At 44.9% G+C, this 22,186-nt stretch overlaps 1 protein-coding gene across 1 annotated transcript in view; it reads right to left on the bottom strand.

Annotated features, from left to right (window-relative positions):
• Sulf1 (sulfatase 1) overlaps positions 1–21,744 on the bottom strand; it is a 161,189-nt gene extending 139,445 nt beyond the window's left edge. The window contains exon 1 of the mRNA XM_032906745.1: positions 21,554–21,744. The gene's annotated coding sequence lies outside the window, so the exon portion shown is untranslated. The remainder of the gene's footprint in view (positions 1–21,553) is intronic.
• Between the last annotated feature and the right edge of the window lie 442 nt (positions 21,745–22,186).

Below are 22,186 nucleotides of genomic sequence, written 5' to 3'. Positions count from 1 at the left end.
AAACAGTCTATAGTATCCGCTGGGCACTGGTCTAGTCCTCTCAGGGCTGCCTTTGAAGGACCAGTGAGTGTTGGATCTGTGTCCTGCAGGAGCACCCCCTCCACTTGTAATGGAGTTGCACTGTAGCTAACAAGCTTTTACCAGAATCTCACTGTTCTTTTCCTCCAAAGTTTCACAGAAAACTCTTTTTAAAACCTACTTATTCAGAAAACCTAGGGAATTATAGAAAAAGCGCTCTAACCGTCCAGAAGTATAATTGGTCTGGGAAAAGGTGTAAATTGTCGGAAAATGTAAACTGCATCCTTGTAATTGATGCCAACACTTCACTTGTAGATGCTCCTCCCCAGGAAATCTTACAGTCTGTGTGTCTTGTAGGCACTCGCTCCATGAGACCTTTTCTAGGGAATGGGAAACTTAATCTCTTTCCATGGAGTGTTGGCTGAGAGGTGATTCTGGTAGTCACTTGGGTTTTCATATTTAAACATGCTCATAGAAAGGCATGGGTTGATGGTATACCTCTATGACAGAACCATGAGCCAAGCCTTGATAACCCCCCAAACACAACTGTGATACATGTATGCATTCATGCATACATACATACATATACATACATATGCATATATACATAATACATACGTACATACGTATGTATATAGGAAACCAGTAAGAACCTTGTTAAAGAGATAGAGACGGATAATAACATCACTGTTACTCTGACTTTAGACCAAGGAATAAAGAGTCCTTTGATGGCCTAGCAGATGAAATTTTTCACGTGAGTATATATGTGTGTTTGTGTGTGCACACATGTAGATGCCAGAGATTGACGTCCTCTGACACACCTCAAATGCTATCTGCTTGGACTTTTGAAACAGTGTCTCTTACTGTCCTGGCCTTCCATCTAGCCTCTGGGATCTACCGCTTTCTACCTCATCATATGGATTCTGGGGTTGGATTCAAGGTCTCTAGTACTTCCCTGACTGAACTATGGCCTGAGCTCCCAATTTCATGTTCTGTTCGAATGTTAAGATTTAAGCGAAGGTGCACTAGGGGAAGGCAAACTGACAGAGAAGACACTGAGCACAAACTAATGAGGTTTGCCACCGTGGCCCTGTGTGCAAATAGAGGTGCAGATGCTAATGTGGTGCCAAGGATCAGGTGCTGGGCAGGGGCAAAGAGAACGGACAGGCTGGAGGCCAAAGAGGAAGCCGGGTTTGTAAGAGATGGGACCCGGGGTGCCATCCACTGCAGAGGTCGCAGACCGAGAGATACTTATAAGGATGTGCAGTGACACAGAGAGAAAAAGCCTCAGCAGGCATAATCTCCAAAAGCCCCTTGTCTGGGGCTGAAAACTGCCAATGTTGCTGTGAAGCAGAGGCTGAGGTGTGAGTCAGGGACAAGGCAGGAATGGAAGGGACGACGGGCAGGCAAGGCCAAGCTGAGTGACCTGAGAGAGGCTGCCTGACTCCAGGCGAAGCAGACTTTACCCACAATTCACTCACACAGCCGTCAAGTCCTGAGGTGTTTGTGTTGAACAGGAACCTCTGGACTAAAGCTATGGTGGCTTTTCAGAAGCAACTGGAGCTGGGTGAACGTGGGCCTCTGTGTTCACCTGTCTTTCTCGGGCAAAGAGTGTATCAGGATGATTGTCATGTGAAAGTTCAGAGTGAGAAGACACCATAGAAGGGGCCCCTGGAAGTGTGCCTTCAAAGGGGGAGGCAGATCTGTGACATCAAGACAGCCTGGTTTACATAGCAAGTTCCTGGCCAGTCTGGGCTGCATAATGAGACCCTGTTTTCTTGCTCTGTTTTGGGTTGGCTTTTAGGGAAGGAGGAGGAGGTGGAGGAGGAGGAGGCAAGGTGAAAGGTGTTTATCACCACAGTCCCTCCACGACTCATTGCTTGGTAGGAAAGTGCTCTGTCTCCTACAGTAGGCTGTGATCCTGCTCTGGCCTTTGCCAAAGGTTTGAATTCTTTATTTCTTAGAGCAAAAGGAAGGAAAAATCATTTTTTCTTCCCCCCTTTCTTTTTGTCATACAGACAAGTGACTGTAATCTAAACAAAGTTATCCAGTCAAAGGCTGCATCTGTCAAATTACCAGGAGCGCAGTTCAACTTTCCAAGGGCTGACATAATCATTTAAAGGTATAATTTGTCTCTCCTCTCTCTCTCTCTCTCTCTCTCTCTCTCTCTCTCTCTCTCTCTCTCTCTCTCTCTCTCTCTCCGCTTTGCTATAAAGCTGAGGTTTGGTGAATTGAGCCAACTTAAATTTTAGGTCTTGTGTTTAAGTATTTAGACCTTAATGTCTTAAAAGCTTTTTAATAGAGAACTCTAAACAGCACCCATTCATTAAACAAGCAATTGTTGAAAAGTTAGGGAGGGCCAGGGACTGCTGTGGATTCAGATAAGATTTTTCAACCCGCCTTTTAATGAAAATATATGTTCTTACAAACTATGTTCTGGAATAGAATTTTGCAGGGTTAAAATAATTACCATATAGAGGGAAAAGAACTTGGTTAAACTCTCAACGAGGCTGAAAGGGAAGTACAAAGAGTGAAGAGGGAACGCAGGCCAGGGCTCTGGCTCAGTGGAGAGAGCCTGGCTTCCATCCTTAGCACAGCAAGAAGGCATTTTCACGCATATGCACATGCATATGTATGTACATTCACACAGGGTTCACTGGGATAGCTCAGTGGGTAGAAGCACTTGCTACCAAGCCTGACGACCCGAGTTTGATCCCCAGGACCCACGTGGTGGAAGAAGAGAAGCACCTCCTAAGTGATGTCCTCTGACTTCCACATACCTGTGATGGCGTGTACAAGCGAATAAATGTAATAACAACTTCAATAAACAAATGAATAAAGGCACGACTGAAAGGGCGGGAGGGAGTGTAGTATCTAGTTTCCTGGCAGCCCATCCTGCTTTGGTGTATAGTTGGTATATTGCTGGAGGGGTCCAACTCTAGATCTCAGCTTCTTCTCCTCGGAAGTTGGGGAGAAACCAAAAAGAGAGGAGTGCTGAGAAAAGGAAAATATATCCCTTCTAAATGCACTGGAAGTCACCTGTACACATCATGGTACATATCAGTAAGTATTAATATCTCAATACGTTTTACTCAAGAATAAAAATATTACATGATACAAGACTTAATTTTAATGTTTTACCTAAGAATACATAACATTACATAGTGTGTGAGGCAGAGGCAGGATTATTTCAGTCAGATTTAAGGCATGTTCTAGACAACATAATGATATTCTCATCTCAAAAAGAAAAAAAAAAGAAAAAGAAATCCAAACTTAAATTATGAATTGTCCTTGACCGATGGCCCAGGCATGTGCGACTGACTGGAAGACGGTTTCTAAGGACATTTAAGTGGACGTTAACTTTTCAGTTTGCACAGATGGATTACAGAAAGCTAGTGAAATGGATCTGTGTCCTCACCCTGTGGCTTGTCAGCTCTGCTGTGTGTGCTCAACCTTCCTGTGCTTGTCTTTCTTTACTAAAACCGGCATAGCTAAAAAGAGCTGCAAATTTAATGGAAAATGGTTAGTCAAGAAGAGGTCAGTTACTCAGATAAATCTGTGGTTGATGAACCGTCTTAATTGGCTAGCCTTATAAAGAACATTCTCAGGGACACATATCCCTCAACTTATGGTGGGGTTACAGCCAGATCGGGATGTTGAAAACGACAAACACCATGAATTGAAGATACAGTTGGTCCGTGTACCCTTTCAAATATCATTACCTAGACACGTGTAACAATCTCAGAATACTCACATTGGTCTCCAGCGAGGCAAAACCACCCACCGAAAGTCAATTTCACAGTAGGTAGCTGACTATGGAGAAAAATTAAACTATGCCCAGAGGGCTCACAACTTGTAGCACAGTGCAGACAAGAAGCCCACCGCTGTGCAACTAGCTGATGGTTGGGCCCACTGTGTCTCTGTGGTGGGAGAACAAAAGGAAGTTTCCTGCTCATCGTTTTGAGTTGTCCTTCTATAAACCTGGCCCCTTTGTCGTTTCATTTGTGTTTTGCAGTGGTGGTAATTGAACATATTTTTTTTCTTTTTTCTTTTTTTTGGAGCTGGGGACCGAACCCAGGGCCTTGCGCTTCCTAGGCAAGCGCCCTACCACTGAGCTAAATCCCCAACCCCAATTGAACATATTTGAGAAAAGACAGGAGAAAGGACGGAACTGACTTAGCAGAACAGGAGAGCTTCGCTGCCGCCTCCGCCGCTGCTGCCGCCATCCCAGCAGCCGCCACCGCCGCCGCGGCCGTCACGCACGGTTTTTGCATCACGCACGTTGGTTTTTCCGTCAAAGACAACAGTGTGTGTTCTCCCTTCACTCCCACCCATGGACTACTGTGATGTGAGCAGTCTGCACCCGCAGACCGATGAGGTGCAGGGCTTACTTGGTGATAGATGGCGTGAGCACAACTCTTGTGGACACGGAAGGCATGGCCGACCGCAGACTCTTTCTAGCACTCACTGTGTAACGCAGTTCCTGCGTACAGAAATGGGTTACTCTGCTACGTTATCTTCACAGTGCCAGCAAAATAACCCATCAGAAGCTGTAATCTGGGTAAGCCCAACATTTGCATAGTCCTAGCCAGATTTGTCATCCCATTTTCTAGCGAATTAGAACATGAACAAAATACACCAAACCCACTCTTTGTCCTACGACATATTTCTTTCACCGCTCTGAAAATCATAATGGTTTCCTTTAGATACAACAACAAAGAAGAAATATGGAACCTAAACAAAAAGGCAATTTTCAAAAAGTTAAAAAAAAAAACCAAAAAACCATACTTGCTCCTTGACAAGAGATCTTTTTAATTTCAGATTATTAAGTTGTTTTCTTATAGTGCAAAAAGAGAAAGGTAAAATAAGGAGCATATATACGCTTGTTAACCAATTGTAATTGTGTTTTCCTTGCATATAGATCAGCTTTAAGCATAACTTATGTGGATGCATAATTCTATCTACACTCCTGAATTTTACTGTAGTACAGAAATCTTAGCTCTTCTGTTTCTTTTGGAAAAGCCCCATTACTTGAGGAAATCTTCCAAATGACATTTTGTTGCTGGGTGACAGTTCAGCTGCTCAATTCAATAAGCTTGCCCACTACTGACAAAGTATGCTATATTTTGAAAAACAATTTTAGGGGTTGGGGATTTAGCTCAGTGGTAGAGCGCTTGCCTAGCAAGCGTAAGGCCCTGGGTTTGGTCCCCAGCTCCGAAAAAAAAGAAAAGAAAAAAAAAAAGAAAAACAATTTTAAATGGAAGAGGGAAACAGTAGGCATCAGGAGTTCTATGGGTAGGGAGAGGCTTCAGTTGCTTTCTAATGGGGGCTGTGGTAATGAATGTCCATCAGTCCCACCAAAAGTCCTGGGTTCTCACACTGGCTGCTCCTTTTCCAGCCTCAGGATCAGGGAAATGCTGTGTTCCCTCAGCTTTGCCTTTCTAGCGCTCAGCAGCGGCAGCTCTTCCTTGCTTCCTCAAATATAGCTAACTTCCCATGGCTTAGCTCAATGAAGATCTTTAGAAGGAGGATGAATAGCGTTCAGTGGGTGTTTTCCAAATGCCATTATAAAGAGTATGGGGGTGCACTCCTGTCATCTGAGCACTTGGGAGGTAGCCAGGAGGCAGGAGGACTCTAGCAAGTTTGAGTCTAGACTAGGATTTGTATCCAGACTGTCTCTAAAAGAACCCCACCACACACACACACACACACACACACACACACACACACACACACACACACACACACACACACACACACACATACACACTCACTCAAACACACACACACACTAGCATGCACGTATACTCATACACACACACTCATACACACTCACTCATACACACACACACACACACACACACACTATGAGAAACAAATGAACAGAAAAGCAAAGTTCTTTAGCACAGAGGTTCACACATTCTTCAGAGCAACAATGCTAATTGTTTGTTTTGGGATAGGTTTTTCGCCATAAATATACCCAAAAAAGACATTTTTCTCTATCATTCTTCGTATTGTTCAGTTTTTCAATTAGAAACTTAGCCAGGGAGTCCATGGTCGAGGAAGAAAGAATTTCATGCCCTTAGGTCTTCCTGTGGATCTGAACATGAACTCACGTCAGTCCCAGTGGTAATCGGGAGATTTGGAGTTTTTAAACATTTTATTTATTTTGTTCTACGTGTGAATGAGTGCGTGCACTGCAGTGCCCTTGAGAGCCAGAAGAGGGTGTCCGATCACTCTGGGACTGGAGTAACCGCTGGTTGTGAGTTGGTGCTCCGTCCTCTGCAGGAACAGCTGGTGCTTTTAACCTCTGAGGTACCTCTCCAGCTTTAATTTGGACTTAACATTAACCCTAAGCCCAACCCTAATATATTACCTGCATTGTGGAGTTCTCACTGTAGAAACTCTCTCTCTCTCTCTCTCTCTCTCTCTCTCTCTGGGAACTAGGAATATAACTGTGGCAGAGTACTTTCCTAGTACAAAAGGTCCTTGGTTTATCTCATTACAAGAAGGAAAGAAGGGCGCACACCCTTAATCCCAGCACTCAGGAGGCAGAAGCGGGTAGATCTTGGGTTTGAGACCAGCCTGGTCTACAAAGTGAGTTCGAGGACAGCCAGGACCACACAGAGAAGACCTGTCTTGGGAAACAAGAACCAAAGCAAACAAGCAAAGGGAAGGAAAGAGTCTCCGGCTTCTGGCAGTTCTCTCCACAAGTTCCATCATCTCTCTTCAGAGGTTAAGCTCCTTAGATATGCTCCAAGATATTCGTTCTACTAACATTCTCCATTCCAGTAACTTCCTAGAACCTCCGATTTTAAATTATTTGGGGATAAGTCAGCACACAAGATTCACTCTCTTTACAGAATGTGTCAGCCATATCTTCTCATGTGCTTGCTAAATGTCCTACAAAGATTTCCATGCCTAGACAAATAACTCTTATAATCAAACCACAATTTTGGTGTGTGTGTGTGTGTGTGTGTGTGTGTGTGTGTGTGTGTAGAGAAAGACACACATACATACACACACACACACACACACACACAGAGAGAGAGAAAGAGAGAGAGGGGGGGGGAGATTCTCCATGGAGTTTATAGGTATTTCCACTCACATCGAGCAGCAGATAGATGGGTCTCTCCCCTAGCACCTTCCTTAAGAATCTGGTCTGGCTTTAATTTTACAGGTCTTCAAAACCGTAATTGTCACAGCCTTCTCAGTTCAACTCTCAAGAGAAATTAATTGACAGCGTAGAGCTCCAAGTGGCTGGCATGTGAAAGACACCGAGCTATACAATTTCACATCTAATCAAGAAAGATGGGGATCAGAGTTGGCCTATTGTCTCTCTGAATCTGTTTCTGGCTGGAATCCAGCTGGCTCTGAGCTGCCCTGGAGAGTGATGTGGGCAGAAGATGGAAAAATGCTTGAACCAGACAATCAGTGTCTGTGAGAGCATCTTCCATGTTGTCAGAAGATGCCCGGGGTAGCAGCGGATTTGCGCTGATTAGTGTCCTGAAATTCTTAATGACCAAAGTGTAATTTCTAGCCCAGTTTCCTTTGACCACTCTAACTGTAATGAGGGTCTGGAGCACGGAAGGATATATGATCTCCAAGCCATGCTTAACAACACAGGCTTAAACCTCAACCCCACTCACAGAGTCTAATCACCCAAGGATAAGGAAGCAAAATCTGTGAGGAATGGCAATAATGCAAATTTGTGCATAACCAAGGGCTAAAATGATGACAACCTTTTAAGGGGAAAGAGAGCACACAGAAAAGAAGATTGATGGCTGGAAGGGTTAGGTTAAGAAAGTTTCACTGAGGTATAGGGGTGGGTATCAGGCTTGGGGTGCAGGAATCTTTCTAGTCAAACCAAGATGGGCGGGCGAGCTATGGTCTGTGGAATCCTTTCGGGAGTCAGGCTCAGTCCAGAATGCAGTGTGAGCAACTGGTTTATCACTGAGGTAAGGTGTAAGCTCAGGATGCCTGAGACCAGTTTCATCAACAGGCTAAAAGTTCATGGAGGGAGGGTGGGGTAGGGCGACGTGAAGGGGTGTGGATGTCCATAAGGGGAAGCTGTAAAAACTGCTAATGAGCTGTTCTCAAGTAGAAGACATGAAAGAAAGACCCATCCAAGAGAGGTCGCAAGCTTAGTGGAGACCAGAGAGGGTGGAACTCAATTCAGAAACTTAAACGGCTGCAGACTGTTCTGGTCCCTCTCTCCGTCTACCGAGTTAGTTGCAAGGTTATCTTTATTTTGTTTGATTTGAGACAGTCTCACCACATAGGTCCTGTCTGGCCTGGAACTTACTGTGCAGACCAGGCAGCCTTGAACTTTCCAGTCCCTACCTCCCAAGTGTGAGATTGCCGACATGGGCCACTGTGTCCGCTCAACAGTTTATCCCTGCAGGCTTAAGGAAAGAGAAGGGCTTGTCGATGAAAGAGAAAAGTAACTGATCTAGATGGAGAATGGAAACATAAAGGCAAAGAAACAGCGAGTTCCTTAAAGACTATCAGTTTGCTCCTAATCTCGCTATTGGCTGCAGCCCCGGGTTCCCACTGTTTCTGAGGTTTCCCACAGCACCGCCTGCTTCTTTTTTTGTGCGGTAACCACTGCGGTTATCAGCGCGTTGTTTCCATTTTCACCTGAGTCTTGAGAAGTTATCAAGGAAACAACAAAACATGCATTTTAGTTTACTATTTGCTCGCTGGGAACTATAATTCACAGGAACCAAAGAGGTAGCCAGGGTTCAGCTATTCTACGGTCCCATGCTTCTGTTCCTGATTCACTTGTAGACCGAACTAGACTGGTAGTGGAATATTAATAGATATTCTTGGAGTAAAAACAGTTGTTAAACATGTTTTTTGGTACTCGTGTGTGTGTGTGTGTGTGTGTGTGTGCGTGCGTGCGTGCGTGTATGTATGTGTGTGTGTGTGTGCGTGCGTGTGTGTGTGTGTGTGCGCGCACGCACGCGCAAATGCATGTAAAGGCCAGATTACAGTCTTGAGTGTCCTTCCTCAGGTAGCATCCACCTTGGTTTTGGGGACAGGCCCTCTCATTGGCCTGGAGTTCAGTGAGTAGGCCGAGCTAGTTGGTTCAGCCAATGAAATCCAAGGACATAGCTGTTTCTGCCTCTCCAGTTTACAAGCACCTGACCTTTCTTTCTTTCTTTCTTTTCTTTCTTTCTTTCTTTCTTTCTTTCTTTCTTTCTTTCTTTCTTTCTTCCTTTCTTTTTCTTTCTTTCTTTCTTTCTTTCTTTCTTTCTTTCTTTCTTTCTTCTCTTCTCTCTCTCTTTCTCTCTCTCCCTCTCTCTCTCTCTCTCTCTCTCTCTCTCTTTCTTTCTTTTAATGTGGATTCTGGGGCTGAACTTTATACTTGGCAAAGCAAACACTTACAGTTGAGCTACCTCCCCGGCCCAACATTAAAGCTTTCCTGTTTATTTTTTCTCTGTTTTCTGTCCTTGTATCTGTGTCAAGAAAGTGATTCCATGACAAAATGTGTTTTGACTGCATGGGTATTCTTTTTCCTTCTACTTCATTACTTCCCTTTCTTTTATTAAGAACTCTGAACTTCTCCAATTCATGAAGCCTTTGTGATGCTAAGACAGGCCTGGACACTTAACCTGCGGAAACACATCTGAGAATTGGAATTTGACGTGGAGCGGTGGAGAGAATTGGATGAGGCTCTGCACACTGTCATCCTGGCCCTTCTGGGAAGAAGGCAGGAGCGTCTATAGTTCAGGATCATCCTTGGCTGTACAGTGAGGTCGCGCCGCCCTGAGTTACATAAGATCCTGTTTCAATGTAAGTTCCTGAATAGTAGCTCCCGATCCTTGACCTCACTGAAGAACCTTCCTTCAAGGACATTATCCTACTGAGCTAGGTGTGGGAGGAAGCAGGAAGCTATGCAGCCCAGCCCCATGCTTTGCTGCATGTGATCACTCTCGATCTGACTTTAGAGTCTGGGTAGTAGGTCTTCCTTCCTTGTGCTGGTGTCTTATCAGCCCAGTTATCAGCCATTAATGGTTTTCAAATATAAACTGGCTCGTGTCAATCATTCCCTCATGCCTGGCAACTCCGAGTGAGAAATAGATTATAGGTTCTTAGACTCTAGTTGGCTGACCTCCCGGAGGAACCAAAGTAGCTGCTTCAGAGTACTCAGCTGCATATTATAATCCGAGCCAAAGTCCTCATTAATAACTTGACTGGAACCCAGGTCCCTGTGGAGGAACCAAAATGCTGTCTAGTCTTCATGGTCATTGCTATTTCCACACACTTTCATGGACTAGAAAATGCATTTTAAGGGCTGGAGAACGGCTTGGCTGTTAAGAGCACATACCGCTCTTTCAGATGGCCACCCTTCAGTTCAGTGCACCATTACGGGCTGACGGTCACCTGTAACCCCAGCGCCAGGAAATCTGGTGCCCCCTCTGTCCTCCAATGGGCACCTGCAAAGGCCTGTACGAGCCTGCACACTTATGCGAGCACACATAATTACAAAGAAAGTAAGTTTTTAGAGGAATATATTTTGATTGCGAATCATGCCGGTTCAAGCTCCATGTTCCTTTGGTCACAGTGCCCCCCCCAGGATAAAGTTCAAGGGGCTGAAATGACCGACGTGCTCATCCTCTTTAAAGGAAACAATACCTACGCCTGGAAACCACCTACTGCATTAGGCTGCTGCTCCCCTAAGGACCGCTTCCTCATTACAGGATTGAAATAAAATTAATAAAATGAGGTAGCCATACTTCTGAGGACCTAGAAATGGGAGATGGAAGAATTCAGGGCCAGGCTTCGGTGCACAGAAACTTCCAGCCCATCCCTGCGGAACCTTTCCCAAATCTTAAAATCCAGAACTATGCCGAATGTTAATTACCTTGATTGCATCATTGCATAGTGTAAATATGTGTCAAATGTCACACTCGACTCCACAAATTTGTCCAATTACCATGCACCAATTACCATTTTTTGGTAGGGAAGAAAGGAGTCTGTGAGAGTATATCATTTGTACAACATGTCATTTATACATTCTGTAAGAGGCTATCAATCAAGCTCTTCCACGGAAAATCTGAAGGTTTATGAGCAGAAGCAACTTAAATATTTCATCTCTTTTGCCTCTAGACTCTCTTTAAATTTTACATTCCTTTCCACCAGCATTATCTTAGTTGAAAGAAGAGAATTATGGATGTTTTGCAGAAGTAGTTTGGTGTTCTGACTTGAAACTTCATTACGTTCCCAAACTCAGAAATACCAGAATTCTACTTGGCCAATCAATAATGCCCTTTCCTTCCTCCCCCTCTCCTCCCCTCCCCTCCTCTCCCCTCTCCCCTTTTGCTCCTTGCCCCTCTTCTTTCTAATCTTAGAAAAGATTCTTTTGAGTCTAAGGGGAAATGTCTTAGTTCTGAAAACATAATTGGATTCCTGTTTCATATCTATCAATGACCAGAGTTAGATTTTGTCAGTTTGAACTCTACTGGAATGCATTTACATTCACATAGTTTAAGTATTTATTTTTGTAAGTATGAAATTCTGTCTTCATGAACATAAGTAGACCGCATGCATGCAGTGCCCAGGGAGGCTAGATAGGGCATCGGCTCCCTGGAACCTGGACTTGTAGACAGTTGTAAACTGCCATGTAGGTGCTAGGACCTGAACCTGGGACCTTTGGAAGAGAAGGCTGCCTCCCCCCCTCTCTCTCTCTTTCTCTCTCTCTCTCTCACACCCTCCTTCCCTCCCTCTGTCCCTTTCTCTCTATGTCTGTCTGTCTGTGTTCGGGGTATGTATGTGGTGTGTATCTGTGTATATATCTGTGTATGTGTGTGTATCTGTGTGTCTATGTATCTGTGTATGTGTGTATGTGTATCTCTGTGTGTGTATGTATCTGTGTGTGTGTATCTGTGTGTATTTGTGTGTGTATTTGTGTGTGTATCTGTGTGTATGTGTGTATCTGTGTGTATGTGTATCTCTGTGTGTGTATATCTGTGTGTGTATCTGTGTGTGTGTATCTGTGTATCTATGTATCTGTGTGTGTGTCTGTGTGTGTGTATCTGTGTGTATGTGTATGTATGTGTGTGTGTGTGTCTATGTGTATGTGTATCTGTGTGTGTGTATCTGTATGTGTGTGTCTGTGTGTGTGTCTGTGTGTGTGTATCTGTGTGTGTCTGTGCGTGTGTCTCTGTGTGTGTGTATCTGTGTGTGTCTGTGTGTGTGTATCTGTGTGTGTGTCTGTGTGTGTGTCTGTGTGTCTCTGTGTGTGTCTCTGTGTGTGTGTCTGTGTGTGTGTCTGTGTGTGTGTGTGTATCTGTGTGTGTGTATCTGTGTGTATGTGTATCTTTGTGTGTGTGTGTGTGTGTGTGTGTGTGTGTGTGGTGGCTGCAGGGAGGCATCCATGAGTGATCAATTGCCGAGCCATCTCATAATTCTGTGTTTACAGATTTTACCCATATTTCCACTGTGGAGTTATTTCAAATGTGGTTTGGATGAAACAAACCTCTACCACATAATAACCTCTAAAAACATTGTTGCTTCAGACACACCAGAAGAGGGCATCAGATTCCATGATGGATGGTTGTGAGCCACCATGTGGATGCAGGGAATTGAACTCAGGACCTCTGGAAGAGCAGTCAATGCTCTTAATCTCTGAACAATCTCTCCAGCCCTCTTCTTTTTAAACTTTTAATTGTTTTATGTGTTATAGGAGCTCCACCTGCATGTATGTATGTATATGTTCATGCCTGTCACCACAGAAAACAGAAGAGGCATGAATCTGCTAGATCTGGAGTTACATGTGGTTGTGGGTACTGGGACTCCACCCCCAGTCTCTTGAAGATCAGCAAGTGCTCTTAACCACCAAGCCATATCTCCCCCAACCCCTTTCAAATGCATTTTATTAGGAGTGTGTGTGCTTGTGCTTGTGCGTCACAACGCTCTGCAGAGGGTGAGGAAAGCCGCCCAAGTGATTCTCTCCTTCCACCACGTGGGCTCTCAGGACAGAACGCAAATTGCCTTTGCCTACTGAGCCATCTCCCCTGACCCATCTCTCCTTTTTAAAGTGTTGGTTTAAATGGCAACACCAGCATCTCTGCCCTGTGTCAAGAGTCTCGAATCTGGCGTGATTTTAATAGGACCTGACACACTTATAGATGTGCTCAGTTTCTCTGAGGGCCAGCCATAACTGCCTCTTCTCTTTCCTCTCTTCCTTTTCTCCATCACTGCTTCTCTTTTCCTTCCCTTCCATTTTGACGGAGAGTCCATTTATGGTACAAACAGACAAATACAAGTACTGAAGAAGGGCAGGTGTTTGACGAACAATTCTCTTCCACACCCAGTGAGAGGGAAACACAAACCTTTGTGCAGCTACAGTATATCACGATGTGCGATGGTCATTTCACATTTTAAAGACAGGGAAACTGAGGAAAAGAGAAGGTGGGTAAATTTTCCCCTAGATGGCAATTCTGAAATCTTGGACCTGAATCATATTCTGATCCATCTGCACATGGCTATATTCAGCCAACTTCATACTAGCTCTCCAACAGAGGGCCCTGTTGGCACCCCTTTTATTTAATTAGCAGTAATAACAGATACTTTCCCACAAAATTCTCTGCACTGCTATGGTGTGTGTGTGTGTGTGTGTGTGTCTGTGTGTGTGTCTGTGTGTGTATATGTGTGTGTGCACGTGTGTATGTGTGTGTCTGCGTGTGTGTTTGTGTATGTGCATGTGTATGTGTGCATGTGTGTGCGTGTGTGTATGTGTGTGTGCATGTGTGTATATGTGTGTCTTCGTGTGTGTGTTTGTGTATGTGCATGTGTGTATGTGTTTGTGTATATGTGTGTGTGCGCGCGCGTGTGTATGTGTGTATCTGTGTGTGTGTTTGTGTATGTGCATGTGTATGTGTGCATGTGTGTGTGTGTGTGTGTGTGTGTGCGCACGCGCGTGTGTGAGCCAAAGTGATGCTTTCTTGCTAATGTTCCTTTTGGTTCCTGTTCCATTTAGGAGGTTCAGCACAGCTCTTTGTTACAACATGGACGCCACAACTAGAAAGTGGATTCTGCTCTGGTTCCTGGTGAACTCACTCCTAAATTCCCGTAATAAATGCAGAGATACAGAGAAAAGAATTGGTAATTTGTGGGAATCCTGGGATGTGCCAAATAGAAAATAGTACATGTCCTTTACTACATCTGTCATTTTGCAAACACCTCCTTTCCTTTGGCTAGTGTAAAGCTCTCAGGAGGGAAATGCAGAACAGGATTTGTGGGGTCTCTCCTTCTGGGATGTGCTTCCTGTAAGACGAATGCTGAACTTACCCAAATTTTGGGATGCTGCCTAGTCCTTCTGTCCCCCGGGACGCTCTTTGTGCTCACTAGATGACTGCTTGTTGGCAGGTGAAGGTTAAGGGGACGCTACACAGGCAGGAAGCCTGTTTAAGAAACATGCTGTGTCGTAGAAAGGTGAAGGAGTGCTAAGCCATATTGTGAGACACATTTTGAAGACAATAGTCACAGGGCCACACTTGTAAAGGATCATCAAAATGGACACAGTCTGAATCCAAATAACCCTTCCTCTAGCTCGTGGGATTCTTCTGAAGCTCATACCTCAGGATCTCACAACCACAGTTTGTATATTGGGGGAAGATTGGGCCCATGGTAACGTAAGAATTGGCTAAAGCTTAAAATACAAGAAATAAAAACAAAAGTAGAACTACTCATAAGGTGAGAAAAATATCAGGGCTGATCTCTCTGATTTCAAAATATATACTATTAGTTTTATTTCTGTGTATAGTGTAAGAGGGCGTCTCTTAGTCTGTGCATGCAATGCCCAGAGAGGCCAGAAGAGGGCATTAAGTCCCCTGGAACTGGAGTTAAAGGGAGCTGCAACCACTGTCTAGGGGTTGGGACCCAGGCACTGTGTCAGAGCAGGAAGGGCTTTTACTCACTGAATTATCTCTAGAACCTTCAAATTATCTATAATTAGGTCCTTAGCTGTTGAGTCTCCATCTTAAAATACACAGTTCTCTTTAGAAAGCTCCTTAAAACCCCGAGGTCACTGCAACCTTAGAAAACTCAGTATGTAGCCTAGGCTAGCCTTTGGAACGTGTAGTAATCTAAGTGCTTCAGCCTCCCAAGGGTGTGCTTGGGAGAATCCTTCCTTTAAATTTATTATCATTGTGCATGCGCTGGCATGTGCACGAGTGTGCTGTCACAGAACAATCTTTGAGAATTGGTTTTCTCCTATTTTCACGTGGGCTGGTGTGGCAAGTGCTTTACCCACTGAGCCACCTCAGGACAGCCTTCTTCATTTAAACAAGAGCCACCTGGCTCTTGGCGGTTCCCAGGTTCCTCCTGGTTCTGACTATTAACCTCGTGTTGGAATCTGTACAACAGGAATCTACAGACACATTTTCGGGAGACTCTAACTTTGACAACGAAGACTCCTCACCCAGACACACGATGTCTGAACGGACCTGTCCCAACCAACCAATTTCTGAACCACACTGCAGCGAGACAGAGGTGTGTTGCTCTGTTCCTTAGATCCGCATGTTAGAAACATGGAAATTGTTTCCTATGTTGGCACTTGCGTTGTTAAAAACAAACAAAAACAGAAACAGAAAAAATATTACAGTGGATGTTGACAGTGGGAGCCCGTATCTCTCTTATCCCAGAGCCTGAGAGGTGGAGACCAGAAGATCCTGAGTTTCGGGGCAACCTGGGCTACACGATAAAATCGTCTCAAGGGAAACCAAAACCAGGCGAGGTTTTCACTTTGAAAATAGAACCTTTTATAAATTAATAAGACCTTAGTACATTATTAATTGGGAGTTCAGAAGCCACATATTTTAAGGGCTTGGCTGCTGCAACTGAAAATGTAGCCAGGCAATTAAGAGTCCATGCGTTTTCAAAGTTCTAAAGTCTGAAGGGGAAGGGGGTCTGCAGGGCAGAGTCTCTAGTTTTTAGTGGGGTGGGATGTGTTGGGGGCGATGTTTTTAGATTCTCCCTTTTTCCTGGTCCACTGCATGGCAGCCCAGGTGATCAGAGTGGGAAGAAGACCCTTTGACCTTTCCAGCTCCTGAAAATGTGTCAAACGGCCAGTGTCCTTCCACAAAGGTTATATGAGAGAATGTCTTGTTCAGTTGTACTTCCTGAAAAGAGGTACCAATGGAAGATTCCAGTTCCCTGGTAGATAAGGAGTTTGGCAGCAAGCGAGGGACTCAGGCCGACTGCATTAGTTTTGTGCTAAACTTGTTTTAGAGGTGATGATCCCTTCTCTCTCTTGCCTATATATGTTGTGTTTCTTAACCAATTACTCCTGGAAGTTTGACCTAAATCCTTTGTTTCTTTGGTCTGGTTTGATGTGTGTGTGTGTGTGTGTGTGTGTGTGTGTGTGTGTATGTGTGTGAGGGTATATTTTTTGTGTGTGTAAGAGTGTGTGTATGAGTGTATATTGTGTGTGTGTATGAGTGTATATTTTGTGTGTGTTTGTGTGAATGTGAGTGTGTGTATATGTGACTGTGTGTTTGTGTGTGTGTGTGTGTGTGTGTGTGTGTGTGTGTGTGCGCGCGCATGGTCTGCCTGTATGTTTGTAAATCACTTGCTTGCTTGAATGCCTGCGGAAGTCAGAGTATAGCCCTGGATTCCCTAAAATTGGAGCTATATCTGGTACGAGCCACCGTGTACATGCAGAAAAGTTGAATCTGGATCCTCTGACAGCAGCCAGTGCTTTTAACTCCTGAACCGTTTCTTAAACCCTCTTGGTTTCTTTCTAGATTGTGTGCCGGAGGAGGAGAAGGGGTCTTGGAGAATGGTCCACTTTGGCTGTCCCTGCTCTTCTTATCCTTAGTGCTGAGCTCAGGCCCTGGCTCCTCCAAGCAGCATGCACTGGCTCAGTGCGGACCTCAGAGATTCATCAATGCAGTTACTTCAAATCCCTCCCAGCCCAAACTACCTTTTCCCTCGATGTCCCCGCCCGTCTCCACTCCTCTTGCCTTTGGAAATGCTCACTGAGCAGAGCACAGGACGAGACAGAAGGACCAATGAGGAGACAGAGGCAGCTCCTTCCTGCATGGTGGGTCTAGACCTTGAGTGCACCTGTCCACCTCCCATGGTTACTAATCATCCAACAGTAGATCTACTGGGATGTATTACTATAGACGAAATGTTTTGTTCACAACATTCTAAAGTGAATACCTGTGTGTCCATCTTACAGACACTTAACTGCTGTTCGTTCCCCTGTTCAAGGCTGCATAGACAAGCGATATCATCTCTGGATTAGAACACGGGCTCGGACTACCCAGATCTAGCCACAGTTGCTATTTTAAGTGACTGGGGCAGAGTCATCAAGGGATGTTGAAATAAAAGGGGATTTTTTTGCCTAACAATCTTGACTTGGGACAATAATTTCACATTTTGACTAAAAGTGATTCCTCCCCTAAGGGCTCCTAAAATAAAACCAATTGAGTTTCGTGCCTGTTCCTCCTTTGTAATGAATGGATGAGGAGGAAGCACTAAACACTGGCTCATGGCTCTGAAGGGGATTACTAGAAAGTGCCTTAAGCGTCTGAGCGTGTCTGTGAGTTGGTGAACACACATTGTGTCCTCTGTGGAGGTGAATGTAAAGCAGGCTAGTCCCTGTCACCTTACCTGAGGAGCATCAAGATAAAATAAGCAAACCGCCAACGCAGGATATAAAATAAAGCAAGTGTGCTAGGTACAGTGGGTACTAACTCGCTAAGGGCCAGCATCGAGAGACGGAAGGCTGCCATCAGTGGGAGTGCCTTTGGGAGAATGTAAGATCAAGTTCAAACTCTGAATGCTAAGGAGATGTGGGTGAGCGAAATGATCCTTTTCATACACAGGCTTGTGAATGTAGAGCCAGAAAGAACCACGTGGCCTTAGTTATAGCTCGGTGGAGAACTCTTGCTCAGCACAGAGGCTCTGGGTTCCATTCCTAGGCCCCTCGATGAGCAGCGTACATGAAATGAGCTCACCACTCAAGCAAGTTGCAAAGGATCAGGATGAAGAAATTCAGAAGGTATGGACACTGACCTGGTCACTGTCCCTGCAAGCAAGACACAGCGTTTGCCCTTGTGAGATGGGTGGGAATATGACTGAAAAAAAAATCAGCGGGGCCAGCATATGAAGGTACAATTCAGTGGAGGAATACGTAGCTCTCTGGGCCTGAGGCCTCAGTTGCCAGCACATTCACAGAGAGAAACGGAGACAAAGAGGACCGGTTAGGAGACTGTTGCAACAGCCCACTTGTGAGAGAATCATTGCATTGGGGCAGTAGCTGCAGGCCAGATGTGGAAGATATATTAAAGGAAGGACTCTTAGGATTTGATGACAGATTGGCTGTAGGGAGGAGGGAAATGTTGGGGTAGAGGGAAGAGGCTGAGAGGGAAGTTCACAGGCTTTCCCCTTCCTCCCCAACACTGTGAGCATGAATTGAAAATAGTTTTAAACAGGAATCATTTTCCGGCATTTTTTCCTGCAAGATACCTTCTTTCCACTTTTTTTCCCATGGATCTTACATAAAGGTGAGTTAATCGTATGGTCTCATACTTCATTTCAGACAAGAGCCTCTTTGTCCCAATGTCAATAATGACAAAAATAGGAATATTTAGAGCAGCTTATAAAGCTGAAATCCCCTTAAATTCATTCTGGCTATGCCTGGTTTCGCATGCAGAAAAAAAAAAAGACCAGATGTCCTGACTGGACCCATTAGGTGGCCTGATTCACATGGCGAAGGTTGGGGCTATCCAATACTATACAGGACTCAGCACAGGAAATTCTCCTTTGGACGGGAAAGAGCAGAACTTTCAAATCCCAAACCTTATTCTATGCACAGGGAGTTAGGAAAAGAGAAGTGTCACACTTACCACTTGGCTGAACCAATAGAAAGGCTACAACAATCTGTCTCATGGCCCATTAAGTTCTCCAGACGGAAACAGAATACAGACACTCATTTTAGTATCTCGATGGAGGTCCCCATCCAATCCACAAAGACCCTAATTAATGAATTCCAGCAAGCCCCTCCATCATAAAAAGTGAATTCTGTAACTTTCATGAATCAAGCTTTCCATCCATCTCTCAGAAATGTCAACTTAATTCAAATCTGGGTAGAAGGGCGCAGCTACACAACACGCAGAACCTCACCCCACTCAGGTTATTGCCCTAAGGGACCCCTGTGTGTCCTACAGCTGTGATAATACTAATAGGAATTCCTCGTGTTAGCATATAGTGCTGTCAGGAAGAGACCAAATGTCACACTGAGGGATGTAGAAGTCACCACAAATAAGTCAATGTTTGCCATCTGGACTGGGTAGATCCAGATTTTGACAAGAAATGGAGATTGCCCACAGGGCATTGTCCTTTAAGTTAGCACTTTCTGTTCAGTGAGTTATTTTACATTGCTTTGTTAGGGAGCCGGAGCCTAAGTTTGTGTCTTCCAGGTGTGAACTTCCTATGTTCCAGCACTGTGTCTTGTTAACGCCCTGCTGCCTTGGACAGGTGGTTCTTTGGGGTGGGAAAAGAGAAGTCTTCCATATTATCTACTTCCCGACCAGCCAGCTTGATGATCAGTCTCCAGGCAGAGGCTCATGGGGCCCCTGTGAGACTTTGGATTCATAAGCAGAACCTCGTCCTTGCCCTTGTTAGAATACCATTGTGGGACCTCTCCTTGGGTGAAAGCCAGCCCAACAGCCGGGCTCTACCTTGTCATGAAATAATGCTACACGGGTACCAAAATGGCCTGGTCAGTAAGCTCTGAACCTGCTCCATGCTGTAAGGAGCGCTGATGCTGATACGATGGGAAGTATTTGTCTCCCTTTCCCTATTCACATTTGAAACCTCAGTTCCATAGCAAAACTAATATGGAATGAATGGAATTCCAAACGGCTTCAGCTCATGAACTAGGTCCTATTACCCTTTGGTTATGTAATATTGGGGCTCAGATAGAGCTCAGAATCACTGTGGGGCAATGCTCTTCACTGAAGATGTTCAGACTTTGACTGCAGGACATCCGGACAACAAACACCTCAGTACTGTACTGGGATACTGGTTTTGTCTTAACTTTTGTTTTTAAGATGATTTTTTTAAAAAATCAACTCTATGATTACAAAAATATGAGACTGAAACCAAACGTTAGAGACCTTAAGTCAAATCACAGCGTCCCAGGCGTCTCTGCCTATCACATAGCTCCTACCTGCAGTGCTCTGTACAAAAATCTGTCACCTGCATGTGTAAGGACCAGGTTGCATTGCTCTACCCAATTTCCCAATCCCTATAGGACAAGAGTAGGTTTCTCAGGGAGCAAGTCAGTCTCTGAGTGCAGTGAAAATAGTAGCCCAGACTCACCCATCCTGCTCAAACACTTGAAAAAATAAAAATACCCTTTCAATCCCTCAGAAAATAAGGCACCAATTTGAAAGGCTCTTTTTTTTTTTTAATGACACAAGATGTAGCATGTAATGTCCCTTGTTATATTCCATTCAATTAAATCCTGGTGGGTGATTTTGGCAGAGCAGTTAGCCGCACATCAGATGACAACTCACTTACTGTTGCTGGGCACCCGGATGACCATTAATTTCCAATGACTAATTTGTAATTAAAATCTTTTTGTTTATTTGTTTATAGGCAGAGCTGAACATCTATTTACATTTAATTAACGTTGTTTAAAGCCTATAAACGCATCGACTTCAATGGTCCATCCCAGATAGGCTACTTCAGTTTTTCCTCACTTGTAAAACTCACACACAGATCTGCAAGTGAATTACATCCATCTGCTCCCTCTGCAGCTGCACTGGGCTACGTTAGAGAGCGACTTCCTCCTACCTCCCCTGTTTGCTTTGCTTCCAGTTCTGAGCATTTGGGTTTCAGAGCCGACCCAAAGGCTGCACCGACGGTAGCCAGTCTCAACCAGACTTAGTTTCCAAAAATGATTAAAAACCCATTTGGGCTCCAGCCCAAATCGACCCAATCTACCTTGCACAAATTCGGTTAACAAAGCGTTTCCGACTCTGTCGGCTGACCATAGACCCTTAGAATCTTTCCTTATTGAGAAGGGGAACGCAACAGCTTCAAAGTGAACTCTTTAATGGTGAGAGCTAAAATAAACGCTTTCTTGGCCTTGCCCATCCTTGATGAGCAATCCGCACCTACTTTTTTGCGACTATAACGGGGACCTCAAGGCACCCAGGCTCCCAAAGACAGTTTCTTCGTTACACCTTCCAAAACAACGTCCGAGAAGCATTTGCGCTACAAAGACAGCCGAGCCGGAGCTATGAGCACTGTTATCTGTCAGCCGTACAATAGCAGCATTGATGGAACGGCGAGGACCGGCTTTGACAAGTGTGCTGGGCTAGCATTACATTCCAAACTACGGCGAGAGAGAGGGAGAGAGCGAGAAAGAGAGAGAGGAGAGAGGAGGATAGGAGAGAGAGAGAGAGGAGAGAGAGAGAGAGAGAGAGAGAGAGAGAGAGAGAGAGAGAGAGAGAGAGAGAGAGAGAGAGAGAGAGAGAGAGAATTGATTTGGCGTCTTTTACTTTACCTGAAAACACAGCGTTTCTTGTGGCTGCTGCAAATGAATTCCTCCTCCTCTTCCCCAAAGCCAAGTACTTGGATTTTGCCTGCAACTCTCACTTGGAGAAGACCACACAGCTCCAGCAGGGCAGCCTTCCTTCTCTTAATCCCCACTCGAATGTGATGACACACGCTAACCCCAACCATCTGTTGAAACACGTCCTCAAGCACTCAGCACAGTGCTGTGTCAAGACAGGCTGCCCAATCCAATTGCTGGGACTGAGAGTCTCGCACCGATTGGAGGCGGAGGGCTGGGCAGGGACGGGGAGGTCGGAGAACTCCCCAGCCAAGTAACCTGAGATTTTCGGAGAGAAAGGACTGCTACAAAAAGAGGAGTGGGAGGTGCAGCGGGGAAGGTAGAGCGGATGAATTATTCTGGTGGCCAGTGTGCCTTACTTTTCACAAGTCTCTGAGCTCCTCGGTGGGTGGAGGGGGTTCTCGGTGGGATGCCCAGGAACACTAAAAATCTTTTACAGCCCATCTATTGAGGGCAATGTCCTCAGCCAGCCGCTCCCCCCACCACTCCACGGGAGATAAAAGATTCTTCTTGTCATGCTGATAAAGTGTTAAATGTGGGAGTAGTTTGCACTGAAATGTGACA

Source organism: Rattus rattus, chromosome 1 (genome assembly GCF_011064425.1).
Source record: "Rattus rattus isolate New Zealand chromosome 1, Rrattus_CSIRO_v1, whole genome shotgun sequence".
Classification (NCBI taxonomy): Eukaryota; Metazoa; Chordata; class Mammalia; order Rodentia; family Muridae; genus Rattus; species Rattus rattus.
This window is presented reverse-complemented; position numbering and strand designations above follow the sequence as displayed.